Raw genomic sequence first — 20,934 nt, forward strand, 5'->3', positions numbered from 1 at the left:
CAAACTTTGCAATGTGTATAAATATGTATGAGTGACTGAAAGCTATTTCTCTTCTCTAATTAGAACAGAATATAGGAGTTGGCTTCAATTTTCAGTAATAGGAACCAAGTAGATAAGAAGGAGCAACCCAAGAAAGAGGACTCACGGGCCCTGGACTGAGAAGAACATTAACCTTCCTTCCTGACAATTAAAAGGAAAAAAAAAAGATTACAGATCCCCCTGGTATGAAATGATTTGGAAGCAGATTTATTAAAAGGCAGGAAGATAGTCTGATATCCCTTCCAGGGCTAGGGTTCTGTGCAGATGGGCAGAAAGTGAATTTCAGCTTAGGACATAAACAGACATTTTCAATCAAGTTCACTCCAAAAATTTAATAATGAGTTCAATAATAAACTCAGTTTAATAATGCATCACTAGATGTGTTTTGATATTATTTAATACTCAAGGGAAACTTCCCCCAAATCAAAGAATAACTGCCTTAATCCACATGTGAAACCCTGAAAAAATATACACATATATGTGTGTGTATATATATATCTATGTGTATATATATATATATATTTTTTTTTTTTACAGTGAGACTGCAAATCCTTTTCGTCTTCCATTTTTTCCTGACTTGTTCTACAAATCTTATCAAAGACTTCTTGTTTTCCAACAACAAATTTTGAAGGTTCTATAGCAGAGTTTAAGAACAAATAGTAAGGGCTTCTTGGAAATGTCACTTAAAAGCTAAGGAATAACGTGCTGAGGAATAAGGAACTGAGGAAATAATTTCAAGATGCAGTTAAATAACGTGCCTCCCCAGGCAGACAGAAGGGCAGCATCTTTGGGAAGCACAACAGGAGACATGCATGTGTCACTGTGACTCTGGATACTACGTCGGCGTGGCTGGTTGAGAGGGTATATCATATGTCCACTAACAAAAGTAGAACCACCGCTCTTCAGGTCAAATTGATCAGAAATCAGTGGGAGGGAGCTAACAAAAGGAATTTTATCCATTAGGCACCAATACAAATATGCATGATGCACAAATACAAATCAGCAATAAAAAGACAACCCAATTTTAAAAGCTTGGCAAAAGAATTAAAGAGACATTTCACAAAGGAAGATATATTAATGACCAATAAGCACATGGGAAGGTGATAGACGTCTTTAAATTATTAGAGAAATACAAATTTAAACCACAAGGAAATTCTATTACTCACTCACTGGAGTGACTAAAATCAAGTGTTGGTGAGTATGTGGGGCAAATGGAGTTATTACACATCCTGGTCGGCAAGTAACCCACTTCGGAGAACTGATAGTTCTTTACAAAATGAAATGTGTATTTACCCTATAATCTATCGCTTCCACTTTTAAGTAGTTACTCTAAAGAAATTAAAATCTATCTCTGCAAAAAGACTTGTACAAGATGTTTTCGCAGCTTGAATCACAGTAGTCAAAAACTGAAAACAACTGAAATCTCCAATCAACAGATAACCAAATTGTAGTAGATTAATACAATGGAACACTATCAATCAGTTTTTTTTAAAAAAGAATAAACTATTGGTAAATGTAACCACGTGAATGGAAACCATTACATTAAGCAAATGGAGTTACACACACAAAAATATATATACTGTATGATTCCATTTATATCAAGTTCTAGAACAGGCAAAACTAACTTGTAATGGTAGAAATGACAAAGTGGTGGCCTGGGGAGGGAGGGAAGCTAATTGATTCAAAATGAACAAAAGAGAACTTTCTGAGGGGACAAGTATATTCTGTACGTGCTTCGAGTTGTGGTTACATGGGTGAATGAAACTGTCAAAATTCATCCAACTGAACATTTAAATCTGTGCCTAATTCTGATTATTAATTATACCTCAATTTAAAAAATAGTGATGAGAAAAAGTGAGAAACTAGAGCAAATTAGTTATTTGATATCGACTAAATAGGTAACTGGGTTTTAGCCTTCATCCAATAATTGGAGATCATGATAGACAATCCCAGGGATTTTTTTTTTCTCATGGTTAGGGTGTAGCCCAAGCTGCTGTAACAACTAGATTGAAAACAAAAAATAGAGTCCAGTTCAAAATGCTAACATAGGAGGCTCCTGATCACCTCCCCTCACCGAACCTACAGCTGCACATAGAACAATTCGCTCTGAAAAAACATCCAGAAACTAGCTGAGCAACTCCTCTACATTGGGTGAACAAGAAGAAAACCACATTAAAACAGGTAGGAGAGGTGGAGACAATCGCACCAAACCCCACCCTGGGTATAGTTGACAACCCCTGGGAGGGAACTCGAAACTCCCAGCTTCTCCCTAAAGAAGCAAAGAGTTTGGAATACACACCTGGTGCCCTGACTTTTAAGACTTCCACCTGAGAGGTGGCTCCTCAAAAGCATCCAGCTCTGAAAGCCAATGGGGCTTCCATCTGTAAGACTCATTAGGCTGTAGTGAACTAACAATCGGTTCTTGAAGGGGCTCGCACAGGCTCACCGTGGCCATCCCTCCCGGGGTATGGCGCAGAGGCAGCAGGCAGAAAAGCCCAGTCTTTCTGTGAAAGAGGCCTGTCTGCAGATCTTAAAAGCTGTGGCCTGAGGGTCAGGCTTCTAATTTAACACATATGTAGGGACCAACTGCAGTCTCCTCCAGAAACCAGGGAGGCCAGTGGGTACCATTTGCACACTCTCCATCTGCCCTGCCCCAGGTTGCCAGTGTCTCCATGAAAGGAGCTTGTACACACACCTGGCATCCCGGCTTTTGTGGCTGCTGCCCGGAGGACACACATCCCGTGAAAGTCTGGCTCTGGTAGCCAGCAGGGCTCCTGTTCATGGGTTCAACAGGATGGTAGCAAACAAGAAACAGTTTTTAACTGGCTGTCACCCGACAGCTCAGTGCAGAGGGAAGAGACAGAATGTCCATCTCCTAGTCTTCCCCTGAAAGAGGTACTCTGTATACTTTGAAAGCCACTGCCTCAGGGCCTGGCTCCAATCAGCCTGCATCTGGGTGCTGGCTGAGATTCTCCCCGCTTTGGGACACTGACAGGTCTGGGCACACCCTTCACTACTAGGGGCCACTAACAAACAAAGAAAACAGCTTGAACAATCACAAAAGTTTGAGAAGCAACCAAGGGCCAGGGCAGGGCTGAATGATGTGTTGCGTCTCCTACACAAGGCCAGCACTTAAAGACTGGGAGAGGTGGCTGTTTTTTCTAATGTACACAAACCAACACAGTTTAAAAAAAAAAAACAAAAAACGAGAAACAGAGGAATATGTTCTAAATGAAAGAAAAAGATAAAACTCCAGAAAAAGACCTTCATGAAATGGAGATAAATGATTTACCTGATAAAGAGTTAAAAATAATGGCCATAAAGAGGTCAGGAGAACAATGTGTGAACAAAGTGAGAATTTTAAAAAGGAGATATAAATATAAGAAAATATCAAACAGAAATCACATAGCTGAGGATACAATAACTGAACTGAAAAATTCAGTAGAGTCTGTTCAACAGCAGACTAAAGGAAGTGCAAGAGAGGATTGGCAAACTAAAGGACAAGGCAGTAGAATTCATCCAAAGGAGCAAAAAGAAAAAAGAATGACAAAGAGTACAGATAGCTTAAAGGATTTATGGGACAACATCAAAAGAACAAATATTCACATTGTAAAGGTCCCAGAAGGAGAAGGGAGAAAGAAAGGGATAGAAAGCTTTTTGAAAAAATAATGGCTGAAAACTTTCCTAACCTGAGGAAGGAAACAAGCATCCAGAACCAGGAAGTCCAGAGAGTTCTAAAATAGAAAAGAGACCCACACTGAGAGACAGAATAATTGAATTGTCAATTGAATTGTCCAAAGTGAAAGACAAGGAGAGACTCTTAAAAGCAGCAAGAAAAAAAAAGAACTCGTTACATATAGCAACGATCAGCAGATTTTTTGGCAGAAACTTTGCAGGGTAGAAGAGTGATATAACACATTCAGAGTGCTGAAAGAAAAAAAAAAACTGCCAACCAGGAAGACTCTACCCAGCAAAGCTGTCCTTCAGAATTGAAAAAGAGAGAAAGAGAGAGAGAGAAAGAGAGAAAAAGAGAAAGAGAGAGAGAGAAAGAGAGAGAGAAAGAAGTAAAGAAAGAAAAAAAGAAAGAAAAAAAAACAGAAAGAAAGGAAAAAAGAGTTTCCCAGACAAAAGCTAAAGGAGCTCCTCACCACTAGACTGGCCTTACAAGAAGTGTTAAAGGAACATCTTTAAGCTGAAACAAAAGGGTGCTAAACAGTAATTAGGAAACATATTAAAAGTATAACTCTCCCTGGTAAATATACAGTAAAATGTTGTAATGGTGGTGGGCTAATCATTTATAAATCTATTACAAAGTTTAGAAGAAAAAAGCAGTAAGAATAACTACAACTACAATAATGTGTCAATCAATATACAAGATAAAAAGATGTAAACCATGACATCAAAAACATAAAATGTTGAGGTGAATAAAACATACAACTTTAGAATGCATTTGAACTTAAGTTATCACCTTAAAATAGACTATTATAAGTCTAAGATGTTTTATGTAAGCCTCATGGTAACCACAAAGCAAAAATCTACAGTAGACACATAAAAGGTGAGAAAGCAATCTAACCCTACCACTACAGAAAATCAAATCACAAAGGAAGAGAGCAAGAGGAGAAAGGAACAGAATTACAAAACAGTCAGAAAGCAAAATGGTAAGAGTAAGTCCGTATCTATCGATAAGTACTTTAAATGTAAACTGACGAAATTCTCTGATCAAGACATTGAGGGACTGAATGAATTTAAAAAACCTGACCCAACTATATGCTGCCTGCAAGACACTCACTCCAGCTTCAAGAACACAGACTGAAAGTGGAGAGATGGAAAAAGATATTCCATTTCAATGGAAACCAATAAGAAAGCTAGAGCAGTTACGCTTATTTCAGACAAAACGGACTTTAAGACACAGACTGTAATAAGAGACAAGGCCATTATATAATGATAAAGGGGTCAATCCAACAAGAGGATATAATAACATTTGTAAGTGTTTATAACCCAACATAGGAGCACCTAAATATAGAAAGCAAATATTAACAGACCTAAAGGGAGAAAAAGACAGCAGTACAATAATAGTAGGGGACTTCAATACCCAACATTCATCAATGGATAGCTCATCCAGACAGAAAATCATCCAAAAGCAACAGAATGTATAGAATTCATACTGATAAATGCCTACATTAAGAATCAAGAAAGATCTCAAACAACCTACTTTTATACCTCCATGAATCAGAAAAAGAACAAACTAAGCTCAAATTATTAGAAGAAAGGAAATAAAATCAGACAGTATAAATGAAATAGAGACTAAAAAGACAATAGAAAGATCAATGAAACTAAGAGCTGGTGATTTGAAAACAAACAAAATAGACAAGACTTTAGACTCACCAAGAACAAAAAGAGAAGACTAAAATAAAATTATAAATGAAAAAGGATACATTAAAACTGATACCACAGAAATACAAAGGATCAAGAGACTACCATGAACCATTATATGCTAACAAATTGCAAAACCTAGAAGAAATGAATACCTTCCTAGAAACATGTAACTTACCAAGACTGGATCATGAAGAAATGGAAAATCTGAGCAGAGCAATTACTAGTAAGATTGAATCAGTAATTAAACAAACAAACAAACAAAAACTCCCAATAAACAAAAGACCAGGACCAGATGCCTTCACAAGTGAATTCTGCCAAACATTTAAAGACAAATACCAATCTTTCTCAAACTCTTCCAAAAAAATAGATGAGGAGGGGATACCTCCACACTCAATTTTGTGAGGCCACCATTATCCTGATACCAAAACCAGACAAGGACACTACAGGAAAAGAAAATCACAGGTCAATATCCCTGATGAACGCAGATGCAAATATTCTCAACAAACTATTAGCAAACTGAATTCAATAATACATGAAAAGGATCATACATCATGATCAAGTGGGATTTATTCCAGGGATTCAACATCCACAAATCAATGTGATATATCACGTGCACAAAATGAAGGATAAAAATCATATGATCTATAGATGCAGAAAAAGCACTTGACATAATCAACAACCATTCATGACTCAATATAATGAAGGTCGGGGGGAGGGTAGAGCTTATTGGTAGAGTGCATGCTTAGCATGCACGAGGTCCTGGGTTCAACCCCCAGTACCTCCATTAAAAAATATACATAAATAAGTAAACCTAATTAAACCTAATTACTCCCCCAAAACCCAAATCAACAGAAAACAAAAACAAACCAAAACAAATGAAAAAAGAAAAGAAAAAACGTTAACTGCTTGTCAAAAATATCAACACCTTTTGGAGAAATCTATAGCAGAATAGACAGTTTCCAGGATATAATGTTCACATCATTCAGGTTACAATATAAAACTGCTTGACACAGTCAGAAACAGGAATTTGTGACCCAATCTCAAGAGAAGAGACAATCAGCAAAGAACAATCCTGCAATGACTCAGAAGTTGGAATTAACACACACACACACACATTATGCCAGCTACTTTAACTATGCTCAGTGAAGTAAAAGAAAGCGCTCATTAATGAAAGCTCATAATTAACAAAAAGATAGGAAATCTCAGCTGATAAATAAAAACTATAAAAAGGAAACATACATAAATGATAAAACTAAAATATAAAACATCTAAAATTTAAAAATATACCGAATGGATTTAAAAGCAAAATAAAGATGATGAAGGAAACAGTCAGTAAACCTGAAAACAGATCAACAGAAATTATCCAATTTGAATGAAAGAAAAAAATAAGGACTTTAATAAATTACAAAGCATCAGGATCTATAACTGCAGTCCCTGGACTGTCAATTTTTTAAAAAGCCATAACTATATAGCCAATTTATAAGTTAAAGTGGAATTTTTAAAATACTCAGAAATAAAAAACAGAGGAGAGAAAGAGAAAATGTGGTAGCCCTATATGTTACTTACAAATAATTACAATACATTTTAATGCCCTAAATGTTCCAATTTAAAGGTAGAAACTTCAAAAAAATTATAAAAATCAAGACCCAACTTTATGTTTTCTACAAGACACATTTAAATATATAAAGAAATTAACAATTTAAAAGTAATTAGATGAAAAAAGAGAAACCATGCAAAAACTAATCATAAAACTAGAGTGACTATATTAATATCAGATAAAATAGACCTCAAGATTAAAAGTATTATCAGAGATAAAGAGGGACATTTCATAATAAAAGTGTCAATTCATTAGAAAGATATAATTATAAATACATATGTGTCTAATAGAAGAACATCAAAATACATGAAGCAAAAATAGACAAAATTAAAGAGAGAATACAAATCCATAATCACCATCTCTCCATCATCAACTGAAAGAAAAACTAGACAGAAAAAAAAATCTCAGTAAGAACATAGGTAATTTGAATACTACCAATCACCTTGACCTAACTGCTATTTATACAGCATTACACCTAACAATAGAAGAATACAATTCTTTTCAATTACATATAGTATATACACCAGGATAGAATATATATGGCCATAAAGCAAGTTTCAACAAAATTAAAAGGATTAAAACCATACAGATTATGTTCTTTGACAATGGAATTAAATTAGAAATTAATAACAGTAAGATAATTATGAATCCCCCCAATATTTGTAAATTAAACAATACACTTTAATATTATATCTTGGTCAAAAAAGAAATCATAAGAAAAATTTAAAAATATTTTAGGCTGAATATTAATGAAACACAGTAAAAAATAGTGTGATGGGGGTAAGGTGTAGCTCAGTGGTAGAGTGTGTGCTTAGCGTGCATAAGGTCCTGGGTTCAATCCCCAGTACATCCATTTAAAAAAATAAATAACCTAAATACCTTCCCCCAGCCCCCCAAAATAGTGTGATATATTGAAAGAAGTGAATGGGGAAAACTGATAGTTTTAAACACTTATGTTAGAAAAGAAGAATGGTCTAAAATACTTAAAAATAAATACCTTTTTTTTCCACTTTAAAAAGCTAAAGAAATAGCAACGTAAAACAAAAGTAAGGAGAAATAAGGAAATAATAAGGGAAAAGTAGAAATCAACAAAAAAGAAAACAGACAAAATCAAGGAAACTAACAATGGCAAAAGGCAACAAAACTGTTAATGCCCTAGGAATCTGATCCAGAAAAAAGTCAGAATACAAATTACTTATGTCAGGAAAGATCTACAGATCCTATAAATATTAAAAGGATAATAAGAGAATATTACGAACAACTTTATGCACCAAAATTTAACAATATAGATGAAATGAACACTTCCTTGAAAAATACAACTCACCCAAATATCCACAACTAACATCGTACTTAATGGTGAAATAGTAAGTGTTCCCTCCTAAAACTGGAATCGAGGCAAGGATACCCACTGTAACCACCTCTTAGATCATACTGGAGGTCCTAGTCTTTGCCATAAAGCAAAAGTAATAAAAGGTAAACATTTGCAAAGAAAGAAGTAAAATCATCTCTCTTTGCCTGTGACAAAGTTGTTGACAAAAAAAAAAAAAAAAAATCCCAAGCAATCTACAAAAAAATGTGAGAACTATTAAGTGTATTTAATGAGGTTTCAGGATACATGGTAAATATACTAAAATGATTGTATTCTTATATACTAGCAGCAAACAATTGAAAATTGAACTAAAACTAGTAAATAAATAAGTCCTGGAGATCTAAGACACAGTCTAGTGATTATAGACAACAATACTGTATTACAAACATCAAACTAGCTGACCTTAATAGTTCACATCACAAAAAAATAATTATGTGATGTGATAGAGGTGTTAGCTAATACTACAATGGCAACTGTAACCTAGTATGTAAACGTATAAAATTAACATGCTGTAAACCTTAAACTTACAGTGTTACATGTCAATTATCTTTCAAAAAAAAAAAAAGAAAATTGAACTGGAAATTTAATTGATAATTATAATTTATAATTGTATTAAAAAACCAAACTAGGAATAAATTTAGCCAAAGACATGCAAGACTTCTACACTAATAACTATAAAACATTGTTGAGAGAAATTAAAGAAGTTTAAATAAACGGAGAAATGTCAATTCTCCCCAAACTGATCATAGATTCAATATAATCCAATCATAATCCCAGGAAACATTTTTTTTAATTGACAAACTTGCTTTAAATTTTTTCTGGAAATTCAAAGATACCTAAAGGATACCTAAAGAATTTTGGAAAATAACAAATTTGTAGTATTTCCATTATCTGACTCCAAGATTTGCTATAAGACTAGATTAATCAAGCAAGTGTGATCCTGACTTAAGGATCAACAAATAGATCTATGGAACAAAACAGAGTTCAGAAACAGCAGGCATTTATATGGTCATTTGGAGGGGAAAGTCACCAAAACACGTAAATAGGGGAAAAACTCCTTTCAACAAATAATGCAATAATAACTAGATGTCCATATAGGAAAAAATGAATCCAGCCCCTTCTTCACCATACACAAAAGTTATTTTTCAATGAATTGCAGGTCTAAACACAAAGGCTAAAATCCTAAGTTTTTCGAGGAAAACCTAAGAAAACATCTTTGTGACTTGAGGGTAGGCTGAGTTTTGTCAAATTGGTCACAAAAAGCAATAAAGATAAATTTAACTTCATCAAAATTTAAAAGTTCTGCTCATCACATACTATCATTAAGATAATGAATATGCAAGCCACAGACTGGAAGAAAATATTCACAAATCATATATCTAACCAAAGACAGGTATCCAGAATATATAAAGAATTTCTACAACATAAGAAAAAGATAAACAACCAATTTTTTAAATGGGCAAAGTATTTGAACAAATATTTCACTAAAGAACCTATATACAATCATCATATGAAAAAGTGTTCACCATCATTAAACATCAGAGAAATGCCAATTTAAAGCACCGTGAGTTATCATTACACACCCATCAGAATAGCTAAAATGAGAAAGACTGACAATTTCAGATGTCTGTATGTGGAGCACAGAACTCTAATACACTGTTAATGGGAGTGAGAAATGGTACAACCACATTAGGAAAAATACCTGGCAGTTTCTTTTAAAACTGAACATATACTTACCCTTATGACCCAGCAATTCCAATCTTAGGTATTTACCCATGAGAAATGAAAACACAAAAAGACTTGTAGAAGGAGTTTATAGCAGCATACCCCAAAATTGCAAACAGCCCAGGTATCCACCAATAAGAGAGCTCACAAACAATTTGGTATATTCATTCAATGGAATTCTACTCGGTAATAAAAAGATATGAACTACTGATATAAGCAACAATATAAACGATCTCAAAAATAATTACACTGTGTGATAGAAGCCTTTCATGTACATACTGCAAGTCAAATCTCTGGTGGAAAAAAAATTAGAACTGTGATTGTTTCTGGGGCAAACAAGGGCAGGGCTTGGGTGGGGAAGGAGCACGTAGAAACTTTCTTGGCTGATAGTAATGTTCTATATCTTATAGAGATTTGAGTTACACAGGTGTCTGCTTGTTAAAATTTAGTGAATGTACACCTAAGATTTATGCATTTTACTAGATGTAAAATCTTCATTAAAAGAAAGAAAACTGTATACATATCAATCTCTGATTTATGATATACATTACATGTTGAAGTATTGGAGAGAAAGTATTTGAAATTAGGTGGATTAATGGACAGAGAAACAGATGAATGGGTAGATTATGAAAAAGCAAGTATAGGAAAATGTTAATGGTAAAATCTAGGTGGTAAGTAAAGGATAAAATTCTTTCAGCATTGCTGTATATTTGGAAAACTGTTACAATAAATGTTTGGGACAAACTCATTGCATATACTCTTAAGATTAGTTCATTTTATTATATTTAGTTATTACATCAAAAGAAAAAACTAAGCAAATACTGAATTCTGATTAATAATAGGTCTGCTGAAGAATTTAGGGGGTGTCTGCAATTTTCTTTGAAATGTATCAAAAATTAAAATGGACTGATGGATGAGTAGAGAGAGAGCATTGATAGATTAGTGATAATGCAGGAGGAGTAAAATGTTAGTGGTAGAATCTAGGCTGTGGGTCTATGTGTTTTCAATGTAAAATTCTTTTTGTTGTATGTTTGAAATTTTTCAAAATAAATTGTTGGGGGGAAAAACTTAGTGAGAGCAAAGGTCCTCTATTACAAAACAAAGAAATTAAAAATAGATATTGGAAACAAACAAACAAAAATCACACGTTAGTGGCTTGCGTTTACTTGCTGACTGAGGTGGCCCATCCCTTCCATATCACCTTCCCTGAAAGTTAAATTCCATCCTTAGAGAGTCATTCCTTTAACTTGAATTTAACCCTTGTTAAAATTCAAATAGCTTGATTGTTCCTTATTATCTCTTTTAGCTTTATTTCCTGCTTACCCCCAATCCCCAGCGCTCAGTGTTACTCTGTTCTCTCCTAAGTGATCAAATCCATTCCATGACACTCGCTGCCAACATGTACCTAGCTCTGAAAGCCAGCACTGCCCTCTGTCTTAAAGCTCTATCCACACATAACCAGCTGATTCACACTTCGGTACTGGGACTATGCTGCTGCCACCTCAAAGACAGTATTTGAAACCAAAACCAAAACTATCTTCCCTCCTAAACCCACTTCACTTCCTGTCTCTATTTCTGTTATTAGCACTACCATTCTTCCTAGAGCAGATTTACCTCCCTGACTCATTCATTCATTTATTCAACAAATAATTTTTAAGGTTTACTTTGAAATGCTTTTGTTAGAAGGTGTTGAACAAAACAGATATGATCCCTGCTCTTGTATTACCAAATAGTTAGTTGTTCCTTCTCTCTTCCCTTTCCAAGTTGAATGAATAGATAAGTAATATTCATTTTATCTTGATGACTTCTAGGCCCACTCCGCTCCCCCACTATCACCCTGAGCTGTGCCAGGGCTCCAGGGGGCTTTGGCAGTGCAGAGCCATGAAGGAAGGAGGAAGGAGGAAGGCACCATCAATTAACAGTCACCTAGGTTACCCTGGCTCTCCATCCATCACTCCTATTTGCAGGGCTCCTTCAGGCCCAGTGGCTTGATGGTTCTGTGCCCTGCTTCTGATGCTTCTGGAGCTTTAAGACAGAGGTCAGTACTGGGTGTGGGAGCCAGATGCATGTTGGTAGTGAGTGTCACGGAATGAATTCGATCACTTAGGAGAGAAAAGAAAAATACGGAGCACTGGGGATTGTGGACGTGCAGGAAACAGAGCCAAAGGAGGTAATAAGGAGCAACCTAGCTAACTGAAATTCAACAAGGGTCAAATTTAAGTTAAAGGAATGACTCTCTAAGGATGGAATTTAACTCTCAGGGAAGGTGGAATGGAAGGGAATGGGCCACCTTAGTCAGTAAGTAAACATAAGCATTCAAGTCTTTTCTGAGGCAGCCTCTGTTCCCAGTTTATAAATCCCAGTTTACCTGGGACAATCCTGGTTTATGCTTACTGCCCCAGTGTAATTATCAATAGTGCGCCCTTCGCTGTCAAATGTGTCCTAGTTTAAATAAATTAGAATAAGGTGGTTACCATTCTAAAGGACACACAGCCATTTCTAATCTGAGCACTTACTACTTCTTAACATGAGCCAGCAGGTCAGCAGAGCCACTCCGTTTCCAGAATCTCTTTCTAATCGAAGGGGTTAGGAAGCAATACTCCTCTGCTCTTCTGAAAATCCAGACTTTTTGACATAAAAGCCAAAAAGAGCTACAGCCTCCTTCTAGTTTCCCCAGTCAGCCATATCCCTTGTCTTGGATGTGGGGAAGGAAAAGAACATACAGAAAGAAAAAAAAAAAAAGTCCTGATTTATGATCTCAAAATGTTATCCCAGAGTTAGAAATCAGTTATTTGTATATGTGCTTTATTTTCTCTAATGACTAAAAGCTCTTTATAGACAAAAATTTGTCTTACTTTTTTTTTTAAAATCAGTACTCCTCCCCTTTCCCATATAGGAATCAAGGCCTTGAAATTTTTGAAACATATAGCAAAAAATAAATAATTTTACAGTGAAAACACATATGCTCACTACCTAGATTTTACTGCTAGCATTTTACTATTCTTGCTTTCTCATGAATTAATCCATTCTATCCATCTACTTATCTTGCTGGGTAGCCTCATTGAATACTGGTTGAAGATGAAATGCTATTAGCTTAGCATGAACCTTAGTATGAGCGAGTTACAGTTCTTTTTCCAAGTACAGATTTCCAAGAAAGCAGTTAAGGATCTTAGAGATAAAGATCTAGTGGGAAAATGTAGACAACTCAGGGGAAGCAAAAACAAACTCCACTCGGTTCTTATTTGTGCTAGCTCCTTGATCATCCCATGCCTTAGTTTGATCATCTGTAAAATGGGGCTAACATCTCATAGGATTATGCCGAGGATCAGATGACTTCACAAATATAAAGTATATACATGCACACTTCACATATATATCATACATATATACGTTATATATTTCATAGGCACTTGGTTAGTGGACGCCTCATTCTACTTCCCAGGAGTTACTCCAGGTGGGAGTGATAGAGCAGTGAGCAAAACAGACACAGTTGGCCCCTGCCCTCCTCCAGGTGCTTACAAGCTTCCAAAAGAATAATAAACATTAAATAATGGTTACCACATTGACTTAACTCCCCTGTGCTTTGACTGCCCTCCGTGAATAGGTCTGAACGTCTACATGAGCACCCGCCACTCCATTCTGTGGTGTAATCCTCTCCCCACGGCCATCTCCTCCCTGGGCACCGAGACCCCGAATTCCTTGCCTTCGCATCCGCGGTCCCCCAGGCCGTCGCGATGTTCTCGGGGACCGCAGGAGGGAGGGAGGGAGGGCGGCGGCCCTACTTACCTCTTCGCAGCCTCGGTCTCCCCGCCGCGTCCCCTACAGTCAGCAGCCAAGCGTCCGCTCCCTCCCTGACCGCTTCCCCTCTCCTCCCGGCTCCACCCGAAAAATGAAAAGCCGCTAATGAAGATCTCCAACCTCGTTTTCCCTTTTAACTTGCCGGCCGGTCCTCCCGGCCCCCGCTGCGATCCCCCCGCCAGGTTTGGCACCTCCCCGGGGCGTTGGCATTATCTCAGACGAGAAACAGCCGCGGTTGATTACGTTTCCTTCTAACAATGAACATCTGCCGCCCGGCGCTCCTTGGAGGAGGAAGGAGCCGTGTGAGGAAACCCCACATCCGGGGCGCTGGGCGCCGGGAGGACGGAGCCCGGCGGGGCCAAGAGCGGGAGAAGCTGCGCGACTTTCTGCGTCTGTTACCTCCACGGGTTCCACTCGCGGCTCCGGAAAAAGCTGTGAAAACAGCAAAAAAAAATATTCCCGGAGACCAAGGGTTCCCATACGATGTAGACTCTGTCATCGCCCCTTGGCTTCTTAGTGGGGGAGACCACTTGAGGGGAACTTCTACCCTCCACTTCATCAAGGATGACGCTGGACGCAGGAAAGATTACTCCCTGCTTGTGTGCGTTTGATCACAGTGTACTCAAGTCTTAGAAGGTGATAGAGGCCTGGGCTACTTCATTTGACGCTCTGAACATATGTTTTGAAATGGAGACATGCCAGAACAGTTACAAAAACTTTAATTGTGGTGTGTTTTAAAGATCTTTTAATAAACCAAAGCTCTTGACATGCATGCACTAATATAATGACTGCATGCATAGGCTTATCTGGAGATAATGCCAAAAGGCCGTATGTGAGGCCCTTGATAACCAGGAGGCCACAACCAAATAATGGCCCTTCTGCTCCTCTCCTGCTCCCGTGGGCTCCGGCTCGGTGCTTGCAAATGCCCAGGAATGGGAGATGAAGTAGCTTGCTGGGGGTTAAGCTTGTGGCAGGTCTTAAAGAAACTCTACTTGAAACCAGGTTCATATTGGGATCCAGTTTGGATACTTCACCTTCTTCATGCCTCATCACCCATCTGTAAGCTGAAAACTGTTGAAAGAAGCTATAAAGAGAGCACAGATAAAAATAGAGTTCTAAAGGAGAAAGATGCCATGGGCGTGGGAAGCAGGAATGAATGTATTAGCATTACCCCATGCACCCGAAGAGGTTTCCTTCCTGCCTCTCACTCCCTTCCTGCCCTCCTTCCTGAATTGGAATCAAAATGCTTTAACAGACAGTTGGCAAAGAACACCATTCATCCCAAGCAAGTACTTTTAGTTTTTCCTGTTTGGTATTTATTAAAATCTTGGACTCTCATGCCTCATTCACATTTCCATGTGGCTTCTCTTTATATATAGACATAAAACAGCAGCAGCTTGTTGCATATACTTGGACTGCAAAAGCCTAGCATTGTGTTCTTCTACTGGGGACTGGGGGGAGACGCCCAAGAGCATGTGTTCATTCACTAGCAAGAGCCCTAAACAGCTTACAATCAAATTAATTTGGCGCTGCAAGTCAAAAATACTTGGGAAATATTAATTAAATCTGTGACAAAAAATCACTTTTATTTTTAGATTTCTGAGAAATGCCACGCTTACGCTCTACACCCTTGCTACTAGAAAAGAAAAGGAGAGGGGGAAAAAATGCATTCTCTCTTTTAGTCTATCCTTCCGCCCTCTCCTGCAACCCCTCCGCCGTGAATCGCATGCAAAGGAAAGGATCGCGATTGCGTATCTTTCCCTCTGTGACTTTCAGCTGTGTGAACTGCATTTCGGGCGACACTTACCTGTCATTTAACCTGCCTGGATGGATGAGCTCATTAGCGGGCCGCCCCGGGGACCATGTCTATTGGCGGTTCTCCCAGACGCTAGCTCTCTTTCCCCGCCCAACAGCCTTCCCTGTGTGGGGGAGCCTTCCCTCCCCTTGTACATCCTTCCCCTTCAGGAGGAGAGCCTAGAAAGGGCAGGGCAGTCGGGAGCGGTCATTCCAAGCATCGAGCTGACCCTGCAGTTTTCACCAAGGCCACCCTTTCTCCAGGACACCATCAACTCTACGGAGACTTCCCGCGTTCTTTGCGGGGGGTGGGGGGTGAAGCTTGTCAGCAATTCTTACTCCTTGCTTTGCTAAGGGCTGCTCCCCTTCTCGGGTCGGCACACCTACAAGGAAACCCTGAATTCCTCTTCTTGTCCGCCTGCGCGACAAGCCAGGAAGCCCTCCCAGGGATCTGAGAGGGCTCTGTCAGAGCTGCCTGCCCAGGGTGCGGGGGTTGGAAGCCTCCTAGCGTTCCTTTTCTTCTAAGACAAGGGAATTCAGGCTCTCCCTGAGTGTCCGTCTACGGAAGGCACCCTGGGATTTGCTTTCAAGTTTTAAAAAAACTAATTATTAAGACCCTGGCTTTTTTGTACCCTGAGAGGATATGAAAGATTTCTCCTCTGTAAGAGAGGCAAAAACATTTGTACTAAATAAAAGTCCAGATTTCCTATTGTGGCCCCCACGAGTCCACGGAGGGTCTCCCCTGTCTCGCAGGTCCAGACTTACTATGTCCACCCCATCTCTCTCTCTCTTATTTTTTCCTTGCTGCTTCTCCAACCGTGTATCTTCAGCCTCCTTACCCGATGGTTTCTTGGTCTTTTTGCCATTCGTGGACACCGTTCTAACTTTGGCACTATTTCCATCAGTTTCAGACAGGAGCCACCTGTGAAGAAAACCAGGGGCAACACTGAAGGGCACAAGGTTTTCTGAATCCTTCTAACCTCCACCAGAGTCTTACGGAGGTCAGGAGCATCCCAGGCCACTGCCATTTGCTGAGGCTCCCAGAATGCTTTTTTTAAAAATTGATAAAGTCACAAATTGTAGGATAATTTAAATGTTTACAGTAAACAAATGAATGTATAACACGCACTCACAAAACACTATAATTGGACTGTTTCCAAAAGACATCATCTGACATCTAAAAATAAGATTCACTGTGAATTCATGGCGGAAGTCAAAACCTTAGATATCCATTTCCCTTCAAAGAAACTTCTGGCCCAGTTATCATCACTTTCTCATCTAGCTTTCAACCAGCCACTAATGAATCTGAGCAGGAAAGCAAAAAGTATTTGACACCCCCACCTGTCAGCCCAGCCCCCAGGCCAGGGCAGTCTGAGACCCCATCTTCTTTTCACTCCTCCCCAAAAGCTGCTTAGAGTAGGAAACTGTTGATTCCCATTCCCTCCTGTAGGTTTTCATCACCAATGACTAGATACTAACTGTTAATGTCATTCTTTTTAAACTATGGCTGGTTTTTTCAGTATTACACACAAGGGTGTTTTAAAATTAACTAAATTGCTTTTAGCTTTCTGTTTTTGAATTAATAATAGCATTTTAGAATTTGCACCATTTGAAAGAACAGCAGCATGGTGGTAACTGCTGGGTGATAGGTACTCCAGGAAACAGTGTGCTGGTCTCTACTTTGGTGTATATTTGAATTTTCTGTAATAAAAATGAAATAAAAACAAGGAAATATCCTTGAATCTATACTTACTCTAAATACTAGCATTTCTTCCTATTCCTGCTTTTTTTAAATGATGTCTTGCTTTGTGGTTGTGTTTGTTTTTTTAGTTTCATTTGAGATATGAGACCTAGTTTATTAAGAAGTTATGATTTTTACATTAGAAGTATTGTTTTAAAGCATTTGACTTTATTAAAAAACATTAAAAATTATTAAGGTATAAACTTCTGTTATAAAACAAGTCATGGGTATGCAATGTACAACATGGTGACTATAGTTAATAATACTGTATTGCATATTTGAAAGTTGCTAACAGAGTATATCTTAAAAGTCCTCATCACAAGAAAAGTTTTGGATCTGTGCAGTGATGGATGTTAACTAGACTTATCGAGATGATCATTTCACAATGAATACAAATATTGAATCATTATGTTATACACTTCAAACTAATGTGTTATGTGTCAGTTGCATCGAAAAGGAAAAAAATTGAAACTCACTGAATGCCCCACTGAGGTCAGAGCAAGTGAGACGTGAGAAATATGATAAGAATAAAGACGTGAGGGAAAAAACCAGCAGGCTGCTTGGTAAGTGTGGTGTAGAGCTTACGGTGAATACTGAGAAAAGCTCAGAAGCATCAGCCATTTGGTGGGAGAGGCAATAGGAAGGGCTGCTCAGAGAAGTTAGCTTTTAAACTGAGCCTTGCAGGATAAAAGGAATTTCAGCAGACTGCGGCCTAAGTGGGAAGAAATGGAAGTGAAGTTATCCCAGGAAGGAACTATGTGAGTGCAGGTTCGAAGGTGAGGAACCAGCATATCCCAGTATGTTGAGTTCTGCGTGTATCTGCTGTGTGTACATTTGCGTGCAGGTACTGGGAGGCAGTGGAGACGGCCAAGCCAAGATGAAGGAAGAAAGGAAGGCAATGATGAAATTATGAAGAACCTGGTAAACCATGCACAGAGGCTGAAGCCTTCATAAGTCTGGGGTGGGGCCCAGGACTTTGGATTTTTAACAAGTACCTTCAGTGATTTTGCTGCAGATGGTACAGAGATCTCGCTGTGAGAAATATTGCTTTGGAGGCAAACTTGTTTTACTCTGCCTTGAACTAGCTGTGTGATTTGTGGCAGGTTACAAAATATGTCTAAATGTCAATTTTCTCACCTATAAAATGGGAATAATAAAGATGCTTGCTTCCTAAAGTTGTCATGAGTATTAAATGAGATACTTAGCCCAGTGCCTGGAACATTAAATTAGAAGGGCTCAAAATATATTAGTTGCTATTTTTATTTTGTTTAAAAAGTTAACCCTGGCAGCTCTGTGGTAGGCAAATGGAATTTGGAGAAAGTGACAGAAGAATCATGTATTTATAAAATATCAGGCATGGTATTAGGTGTGAAGCACCAAAGACACATAAAGCTTGAGCCTGATCCTCACACACAAAGTGAGCTGAGAAGACTTATTAGGGCCACTAGATATGGTTGTGTGGGTTGTGCACTGCACCATGATGCTAAATCTAAAAGGGTACCATTCACATTTTAGACATCACAAATTTGCATATTTATTACAATAATTTTTAAGCAGATGACAGCCAAGTGACTTGTTCTAATAAAATAAGTATACTATAACAATTTTCCAATAGATGGAAATACAGTGTCCTGAGGAAGGGAATGGTAGATTGTTATACTAAGGACTCGAGTGAATCACGTTTCTTGGTATCCACACCCTTGTGTGGTTCTCTGCCATATTGACTCTGAGCTTGGCATTAGCCACTGGGACATCAGCAAATGTGACATGAGTAGAGCTTACAGAATTCCCAGTTATCAGAGCCAGCATCTCTGATTTTCTAGGACTTTCCCTCATCATCAAAATATGGCTGCTGCTGATTCAAAACAGCTCTAGGCGTCAAGTCCTCATTCAGAGTAGGAAGGAGAGGTGTAGGCAATGCCAACCAGAGCTTCTTTTATTAGAAAAGCAAAAAAAAAAAAAATGTCCAACAATATTCAAGCAGACTTTCATTTACGTCTCACCGACCAGATCGGTGTCACATGGCCATCCTTAGCTGCAAGGGCATCTGAAGAGTGGGATATTTAGCTTTTCCAGGCTCTGCAGTAAAATATGGCAAGCAAATAGGAGTCTGGGAAAGGCTGTTGGGTTGGCTAAACAGCAATGTCTGCTATAGAACTTTTAATCATGGCTCCCACATGCTATCTTTCGCCTATTAACACCACAAAGGCTTGGAGCCTGGAAGCAGGAAGACACTAACCAGCTTTCAAGCAGATGTGAAAACTTTTTAAAGCTGGTTAATGATCTTTGAGGCCAGGCTCAATTCATTTCTATCGAACATTTATAATAGTGCCTCTACAAAGAGATCAGAAAGCTTCTTGTAAATCAAAGTTGTTACCTGCTGTTACCGAACGCAAGGTCATGTGCCCGAGGCACCGTGAGGCCAAACAAACCAAAACCTCAGAGTGTGGAGCAGAGAAAGAAAGGTTTATTACTGGGCCGAGCAAGGAGAACACGTGGCTCGTGCCCAAAAAAAAAAATCCCTGAACTCCCTGAAGGGTTTCAGCTGAGCATCTTTAAAGGCCAGCTGATGGGGTGGGGGGTGGGGGGAGCGGCCCAGGGTATGTGATCAGCTGTGCAAGATTCTGATTGGTTGATGGTGTTCAGTCCTTGGGCACCAGAAGGTCTGGGGGCTGCGTGCTGGTGATCATCAAGTGGTTAATTTCTTCCATTTGGTGGTGGTTTTTAACATCTGAAAAAACTCAGGAACTATGCATGAGATACTGTTATCTTGGTACTTAAGAGAGGAGCTACTGAAGAGGATATGGGGAGAAGTCTGTCCCAGGAAGGTCCTATATGGGGAGAAGTCTGTCCCAGGAAGGTCCTATAGGGTCTTGCTAGGTTATACTGTTAGGAAAGAAAAAAAAGCGTGAATTATACATCACCAACTCCTAAGCCAGTGACTGTCAAAGTTTATGGACTGAGACTCATTAGTAAGAGTTTTATATTATATCATAATCCAGAATACACATACACAATACATATTTCATAAAACAATATCTGTCTTTGCGGTATATTTTCTTTTGTTTTTCTTTTTTTTGTTTTGGGGGAGGAGGTAATTAGGTTTATTTTTATTTATTTTTTAATGTAGGTACTGGGGATTGAACCCAGGACCACATGCATGCTAAGCATGTACTCTACCACTGAGCTATACCCTCTCCCCTTATATAGTATATTTTCTATTAAATTTAATACATCTAATACATTTTCTATTATACTTAACTTTTTTTTTAAGTTGGTTATGACCCACTAAGTCAATTTCACCATGCACTAATGGGTCATGACCTGTAGTTTGAGAAGTACTATCATAAGCTGAGGCCAGGAACAACATTTTTCTAGGCAAAGGGAGTAGCAGATGCCAAGGCCCAGAGTTTGGAGCTCTCAGAACCTAAGAAGGCCGGCACGGCTGGAGCCTACTGGGTGGGAAATGAAGTGGGAAACATCGGCAGGGACCTG

The 20,934-nt window shown here is 38.5% G+C and overlaps 1 protein-coding gene across 11 annotated transcripts in view; it reads right to left on the reverse strand.

Annotated features, from left to right (window-relative positions):
- The window catches only part of SOWAHB (sosondowah ankyrin repeat domain family member B), a 78,028-nt gene that overhangs the window by 12,545 nt on the left and 44,549 nt on the right, over nucleotides 1-20,934 (reverse strand). For 7 of the 11 annotated variants that reach the window (XM_074345693.1, XM_074345689.1, XM_074345675.1 and 4 more), the window contains 2 exons: nucleotides 16,538-16,620; nucleotides 14,304-14,988 (listed from right to left, as the gene is read on the reverse strand). The gene's annotated coding sequence lies outside the window, so the exon portion shown is untranslated. The other 4 variants (XR_012500247.1, XR_012500246.1, XR_012500245.1 and 1 more) reach the window with 4 other exon arrangements.

The sequence above is a fragment of the Camelus bactrianus genome, chromosome 2 (assembly GCF_048773025.1).
Source record: "Camelus bactrianus isolate YW-2024 breed Bactrian camel chromosome 2, ASM4877302v1, whole genome shotgun sequence".
Lineage (NCBI taxonomy): Eukaryota > Metazoa > Chordata > Mammalia > Artiodactyla > Camelidae > Camelus > Camelus bactrianus.